Source organism: Arachis hypogaea, chromosome 10 (assembly GCF_003086295.3).
Source record: "Arachis hypogaea cultivar Tifrunner chromosome 10, arahy.Tifrunner.gnm2.J5K5, whole genome shotgun sequence".
In the NCBI taxonomy this organism is placed as follows: Eukaryota; Viridiplantae; Streptophyta; class Magnoliopsida; order Fabales; family Fabaceae; genus Arachis; species Arachis hypogaea.
The window spans coordinates 74,061,024-74,069,240 of record NC_092045.1 but is presented as its reverse complement, the minus strand read 5'-3'; the positions used below and the strand labels follow the sequence as shown (position 1 = coordinate 74,069,240).

At 40.5% G+C, this 8,217-nt stretch overlaps 1 non-coding gene across 1 annotated transcript; it reads right to left on the bottom strand.

Annotated features, from left to right (window-relative positions):
• Positions 1–2,636: 2,636 nt before the first annotated feature.
• LOC112719405 (small nucleolar RNA R71) lies at positions 2,637–2,744 on the bottom strand. Its single transcript, XR_003161708.1, has one exon. It is a non-coding gene; the product is annotated as a small nucleolar RNA R71 (small nucleolar RNA).
• Between the last annotated feature and the right edge of the window lie 5,473 nt (positions 2,745–8,217).

The window sequence follows — 8,217 nt, the reverse complement described above, 5'->3', positions numbered from 1 at the left end:
GATAATGACGTAGTGCAATCGCAGGCGGGGTAGTGAGCGCAAAGAATCACTGGATTCTATTCCGGCCTGACCGAGAACCGACAGATGATTAGCCATGCTGTGACAGAGCATAGGAACATTTTCACTGAGAGGATGGGAGGTAGCCACTGACAACGGTGTAACCCTTGCATAAGCTTGCCATGGAAGGAGTAAGAAGGATTGGATGAAGACAGTAGGAAAGCAGAGAGACGGAAGGGAAGGCATCTTCATGCGCTTATCTGAAGTTCCTACCAATGAATTACATAAGTACATCTATCTTTATCTTTGTGTTTTATGCGTCTATCACTATATCCATTTGAGTTTGCCTGACTAAGATTTACAAGATGACCATAGCTTGCTTCATACTAACAATCTCCGTGGGATCGACCCTTACTCGCGTAAGGTTTATTACTTGGACGACCCAGTGCACTTGCTGGTTAGTTGTGCGAAGTTGTGTTAATGCCATGGTATTGAACACCAAGTTTTTGGGGTTCATGACCGGGGATTATGAGAGTTGTGAAAAGTATTGTTCACAATTTCGCGCACCAAGTTTTTGGCGCCGTTGTCGGGATTGTTGAGTTTGGACAACTGACGGTTCATCTTGTTGCTTAGATTAGGTATTTTTTTTCTTCTTCAGAGTTCTTAGAATGAATTCTAGTGTTTCAAGGTGATGTTCTTATCATCACCAAGCTGATTGATCTTCATCAATTTAGCTCTTGAATGCAATGTTCTGCTGAAGCTTGGCTGACCATGTCTAATTCCTTTAGACTGAAGCTTTAGACTAACATTGCATTGATTCCTGGAATTCTCATTAAGAATTTTGATACCTTTATTTTCTTTTTCCACTTAATTTTCGAAAATCACACAAAAAAATTACAAAATCATAAAATCCAAAAATATTGTATGTTTCTTGTTTGATTCTAGTGTTTCATTTTAAGTTTGGTGTCAATTGCATGCATTCATTCATGTGTCTTAAGGATCTTCAAATAATTCTTGATGATTTCTTACTCTAATCTTTGAATTCTCTTGACTTGAGTGTTTATGTGTCTCATATGCATTATCATTAGTGTTAGTAGTATACAAACTGCTAAGTTTGGTGTCTTGCATGCATTGTTATTTGATTTTAGTTGTATTTTGATTTTTTCTTATTATTAAAAATCCAAAAATATTTTTTAATTTGTGTCCTCTCAAGTTAATAACACAGAGAATTGAAGATTCAGAACATGCTGTAGAGGAATTGTACAGAAAAAGCTGGGCGTTCAAAACGCCCAGTGAAGAAGGACAGACTGGCGTTTAAACGCCAGCCAGGGCACCTGGTTGGGCGTTTAACACCCAAAAAGGTATAGTTTTGGGCGTTAGACGCCAGAATGTGCACCATTCTGGGCGTTTAACGCCAGGATGGCACAAGAGGGAAGATTCTGTTTTTCAATGCAAATTTTTTCAGGTTTTCAAAGTTTTTCAAAATCAAATCTTTTTCAAATCATATCCTTTCAATCATGTGATTTCAAAATCAATTTCTTTCCTTTTTCAAAGATACTTGCTATCAATTAATGATTTGATTCAACATTTCAAGTATGTTGCCTTTTCTGTTGAGAAAGGTTTAATGTTTGAATCATATCTTTTCTTGTTAGCCAAGTTTTTAATTTTCAAAATCAAATCTTTTTAAAATGTTTTTCAAATCATGACTTCCCAATCACATCTTTTTAAAACTAATCATATCTTCTTAACCACATCTTTTTCAAAATAATTTTCAATCAAATCTCTTTGATTTCTAATTTCAAAATCTTTTTCAAAAATCATTTGATTTCTTTTCCACTTTCATTTTCGAAAATCAAGTAGTATTTTCAAAAATGTTTTCAAAATCTTTTACTTAATTTTCGAAAATTACTTCCCTCCTTCTCACATCCTTCTATTTATGGACTAACACTATCCCTTAATGCAAAATTCGAACTCCATCTTCTTTGATAAGTTCGAATTTTCTACTTCTGTCTTCTACTTTTCTTTTCCTCTGACACCTAAAGGAATCTCTATACTGTGACATAGAGGATTCCACATTTTCTTGTTCTCTTCTCTTTCATATGAGCAGGAGCAAAGACAAAGGCATTCTTGTTGAGGCTGATCCTGAACCTGAAAGGACCTTGAAGAGAAAGCTAAGAGAAGCCAAAGCACAACTCTCTTTAGAGGACCAGACCGAATTCTTCAAAGAAGAAGAACACATGGCAGCCGAAAACAACAATGCCAACAATGCAAGGAAGGTGCTGGGTGACTTTACTGCACCTACTCCCGATTTCTATGGGAGAAGCATCTCTATCCCTGCCATTGGAGCAAACAACTTTGAGCTTAAGCCTCAATTAGTTTCTCTAATGCAACAGAATTGCAAGTTCCATGGACTTCCATTGGAAGATCCTCATCAGTTCTTAGCTGAGTTCTTGCAAATCTGTGACACTGTCAAGACTAATGGGGTTGACCCTGAGGTCTACAGACTTATGCTATTCCCTTTTGCTGTAAGAGACAGAGCTAGAACATGGTTGGACTCTCAACCTAAAGAAAGCCTGGACTCTTGGGAAAAGCTAGTCAATGCCTTCTTGGCAAAGTTCTTTCCACCTCAAAAATTGAGTAAGCTTAGAGTGGAAGTCCAAACCTTCAGACAGAAGGAAGGAGAATCCCTCTATGAAGCCTGGGAAAGATACAAACAATTAATCAGAAAGTGTCCTTCTGATATGCTTTCTGAATGGAGCATCATAGGTATTTTCTATGATGGTCTCTCTGAACTGTCCAAAATGTCTTTGGATAGCTCTGCTGGAGGATCTCTTCATCTGAGAAAGACGCCTACTGAAGCTCAAGAACTAATTGAAATGGTTGCAAATAACCAATTCATGTACACTTCTGAAAGGAATCCTGTGAACAATGGGACTAGTCAGAAGAAAGGAGTTCTTGAGATTGACACTCTGAATGCCATATTGGCTCAGAACAAAATATTGACTCAACAAGTCAATATGATTTCTCAAAGTCTGTCTGGAATGCAAAATGCACCAAGCAGTACTAAGGAGGCTTCATCTGAGGAAGAAGCCTATGATCCTGAGAACCCTTCAATGGAAGAGGTGAACTACATGGGAGAATCCTATGGAAACACCTATAATCCTTCATGGAGAAATCACCCAAATTTCTCATGGAAGGATCAACAGAGACCCCAACAAGGTTTCAACAATAATATTGGTGGAAGAAACAGGTTTAGCAATAGCAAGCCTTTTCCATCATCTTCTCAGTAACAGACAGAGAGTTCTAATCAGAATACCGCTGACTTAGCAACCATGGTCTCTGATCTAATCAAAACCACTCAAAGGTTCATGACTGAAACAAGGTCCTCCATTAGAAACTTGGAGGCACAAGTGGGTCAGCTGAGCAAGAAAATTACTGAACTCCCTCCTAGTACTCTCCCAAGCAATATAGAAGAAAATCCAAAAGGAGAGTGCAAGGCCATCAACATGGCCGAATTTTGGGAGGAAGAAGAGGCAGTGAACGCCACTGAGGAAGGCCTCACTGGGCATCCACTGGCCTCCAATGAGTTCTCCAATGAGGAACCATGGGAATCTGAGGCTCAAACTGAGACCATAGAGATTCCATTGGACTTACTTCTGCCATTCATGAGCTCTGATGAGTATTCTTCCTCTGAAGAGGATGAGTATGTCACTGAAGAGCAAGTTGCTAAATACCTTGGAGCAATCATGAAGCTAAATGACAAGTTATTTGGAAATGAGACTTGGGAGGATGAACCCCCTTTGCTCACCAAGGAATTGGATGACTTGTCTAGGCAGAAACTGCCTCAAAAGAGACAGGATCCTGGGAAGTTTTCAATACCTTGTACCATAGGCACCATGACCTTCAAGAAGGCCTTGTGTGACTTAGGGTCAAGTGTAAACCTCATGCCTCTCTCTGTAATGGAGACGTTAGGGATCTCTGAGGTGCAAGCTGCAAAAATCTCACTAGAGATGGCAGACAATTCAAGAAAACAAGCCCATGGACTTGTAGAGGATGTTCTGGTTAGAGTTGAAGACCATTACATCCCTACTGATTTTATAGTCCTAGAGACTGGGAAGTGCATGGATGAATCCATCATCCTTGGCAGACCCTTCCTAGCCACAGCAAAGGCTGTGATTGATGTTGATAGAGGAGAGTTGATCATTCAAGTGAATGAAGAATCCTTGGTGTTTAAGGCCCAAGGATATCCCTCTGTCATCATGGAGAGGAAGCATGAAGAGCTTCTCTCAAAAACAGAGCCCCCACAGTCAAACTCTAAGTTTGGTGTTAGGAGGCTACAACCAAACTCTAAGTTTGGTGTTGAACCCCCACATTCAAACTCTAAGTTTGGTGTTGGGAGGTTCCAACATGGCTCTGAGTATCTGTGAGGCTCCATGAGAGTCCTCTGTCAAGCTAATAACATTAAAGAAGCGCTTGTGGGGAGGCAACCCAATGTTTTATAATTAACTATTTTCTTTTGTTATTTTATATTTTTAGGTTGATGATCATGAGAAGTCACAAAATCAATGAAAAAAGCAAAAACAGAATGAAAAACAGGAAGAAAAACAGCACACCCTGGAGGACGCACCTACTGGCGTTTAAACGCCAGTAAGGTTAGCAGATGGGCGTTTAACGCCCAGTCTGGCACCATTCTGGGCGTTTAACGCCAGAAAGGGGCACCAGACTGGCGTTAAACGCCAGAAAAGGGCAAGAAGCTGGCGTTAAACGCTAGAAATGGGCACCAGCCCGGCGTTTAACACCAGAATTGGCACAAAACGAGATTTTGCTTGCCATTTGGTGCAGGGATGACTTTTCCTTGACACCTCAGGATCTGTGGACCCCACAGGATCCCCACCTACCCCACCACTCTCTCTCTTCTTCTTCACCCATTCACCAATCACCTCAACACCTCTTCCCTAAAAACCCTTCACCTATCAAATCCCATCTTTCTCTTCACCACTCACATCCATCCTTCATAAAACCCCACCTACCTCACCATTCAAATTCAAACCACTTTCCCACCCAAACCCACCCTCAAATGACCGAACCCTACCCTTCCCCCTCTCCTATATAAACCCTCCTTCACTCCTCCCTTTCCACACAACCTAAACACCATTTCTCTCCCCTTTGGCCGAACACAAAGCCATCCCCTTTCTCCTCATTTCTTCTTCTTCTCCTCTCTTCTTCCTTCTTTTGCTCGAGGACGAGCAAACATTTTAAGTTTGGTGTAGTAAAAGCATTGCTTTTTGTTTTTCCATAACCATTTATGGCATCCAAGGCCGGAGAAACCTCTAGAAAGAGGAAAGGGAAGGCAAAAGCTTCCACCTCCGAGTCATGGGAGATGGAGAGATTCATCTCAAGGGTGCATCAAGACCACTTCTATGAAGTTGTGGCCTTGAAGAAGGTGATCCCCGAGGTCCCTTTTTCACTCAAAAAGAGTGAATATCCGGAGATCCAACATGAGATCCAAAGAATAGGTTGGGAAGTTCTTACCAACCCCATTCAACAAGTCGGAATCTTGATGGTTCAAGAGTTCTATGCCAATGCATGGATCACCAAGAACCATGATCAAAGTGTGAACCCGGATCCAAAGAATTATCTTACTATGGTTCGGGGAAAATACTTGGATTTCAGTCCGGAAAGTGTAAGGTTGGCATTCAACTTGCCTATGATGCAAGGAGATGAACACCCTTACACTAGAAGGGTCAACTTTGATCAAAGGTTGGACCAAGTCCTCACAGTCATATGTGAAGAGGGCGCCCAATGGAAGAGAGATTCAAGAGGGAAGCCGGTTCAATTGAGAAGGCATGACCTCAAACCCGTGGCTAGAGGATGGTTGGGGTTTATCCAACGCTCAATCATTCCCACTAGCAACCGGTCCAAAGTTACCATAGACCGGGCTATCATGATTCATAGCATCATGATTGGAGAAGGAATAGAAGTTCATGAGGTTATAGCTCAAGAACTTTATAAGGTGGCGGACAAGTCCTCTACCTTGGCAAGGTTAGCCTTTCCTCATCTCATTTGTCACCTCTGTTATTCAGTTGGAGTTGACATAGAGGGAGACATCCCCATTGATGAGGACAAGCCCATCACTAAGAAGAGGATGGAGCACACAAGAGACCCCACTCATCATGAGATCCCTGAGATTCCTCAAGGGATGCACTTTCCTCCACAAAACTATTGGGAGCAACTAAACACCTCCCTAGGAGAATTGAGTTCCAACATGGGACAACTAAGGATGGAGCATCAAGAACACTCCATCATCCTCCATGAAATTAGAGAAGATCAAAGAATCATGAGGGAGGAGCAACAAAGACAAGGAAGAGACATTGAGGAGCTCAAGCACTCCATAGGGTCTTCAAGAGGAAGAAAGAGCCGCCATCACTAAGGTGGACCCGTTCCTTGATCTTTATTCTTCTGTTTTTTCGAATTTTAGTGTTTATGTTTATCCATGTTTGTGTCTTCTGATCATTAGTGTCTTAGTGTCTATGCCTTAAAGTTATGAATGTCCTATGAATCCATCACCTTTCTTGAATAAAAATGTGCTTAATTGAAAAAGGAAGAATTGCATGAATTTTGAATTTTATAACAGTTTAATTATTTTGATGTGGTGGCATTACTTTTGTCTTCTGAATGTATGCTTAAACAGTGCATATGTATCTTGAATTTGTGGTTCATGAATGTTGGCTCTTGAAAGAATGATGAAAAAGGAGACATGTTACTGAGGATCTGAAAAATCATTAAAATGATTCTTGAAGCAAGAAAAAGCATTCAAAAAAAAAATTTCAAAAAAAAAAAAAGAGAGAGAAAAGAAAAAAAATAATAATAAAGTTGTGATCCAAGGCAATAAGAGTGTGCTTAAGAACCCTGGACACCTCTAATTGGGGACTCTAGCAAAGCTGAGTCACAATCTGAAAAGGTTCACCCAATTATGTGTCTGTGGCATGTATGTATCCGGTGGTAATACTGGAAGACAGAGTGCTTTGGGCCACGGCCAAGACTCAATAAGTAGTTTTGTTCAAGAATCATCATACTCTACTAGGAGAATCAATAACACTATCTGGATTCTAAGTTCCTAAAGAAGCCAATCATTCTGAATTTCAAAGGATAGAGTGAGATGCCAAAACTATTCAGAGGCAAAAAGCTAAAAGCCCCGCTCATCTAATTAACACTGATCTTCATAGATGTTTTTGGAATTCATTGCATATTCTCTTCTTTTTATCTTATTTGATTTTCAGTTGCTTGAGGACAAGCAACAATTTAAGTTTGGTGTTGTGATGAGCGGATAATTTGTACGCTTTTTGGCATTGTTTTTAGTATGTTTTTAGTATGATCTAGTTAGTTTTTAGTATATTTTTATTAGTTTTTAGTTAAAATTCACTTTTCTGGACTTTACTATGAGTTTGTGTGTTTTTCTGTGATTTCAGGTATTTTCTGGCTGAAATTGAGGGACCTGAGCAAAAATCTGATTCAGAGACTGAAAAGGACTGCAGATGCTGTTGGATTCTGACCTCCCTGCACTCGAAGAGGATTTTCTGGAGCTACAGAAGCCCAATTGGCACGCTCTCAACGGCGTTGGAAAGTAGACATCCTGGGCTTTCCAGAAATATATGATAGTCTATACTTTGCCCAAGATTTGATGGCCCAAACCGGCGTTCAAAGTCACCCTCAGAAATCCCAGCGTTAAACGCTGGAACTGGCACCAAAATGGGAGTTAAACGCCCAAACTGGCATAAAAGCTGGCGTTTAACTCCAAGAGAAGTCTCTGCACGAAAATGCTTCATTGCTCAGCCCAAGCACACACCAAGTGGGCCCGGAAGTGGATTTTTATGTCATTTACTCATTTCTGTAAACCTTAGGCTACTAGTTTTCTATAAGTAGGACCTTTTACTATTGTATTGAGATATCGAGGGGTAGCTATCTTCATTGTGATGCTATCTTAGATCATTGGGAGGCTGGCCTCATGGCCATGCCTAGACCTTGTTCTTATGTATTTTCAACGGTGGAGTTTCTACACACCATAGATTAAGGTGTGGAGCTCTGCTGTACCTCGAGTATTAATGCAATTACTATTGTTCTTCCATTCAATTCCGCTTGTTCTTGTTCTAAGATATCACTTGTTCTTCAACTTGATGAATGTGATGATCCGTGACACTCATCATCATTCTCACCTATGAA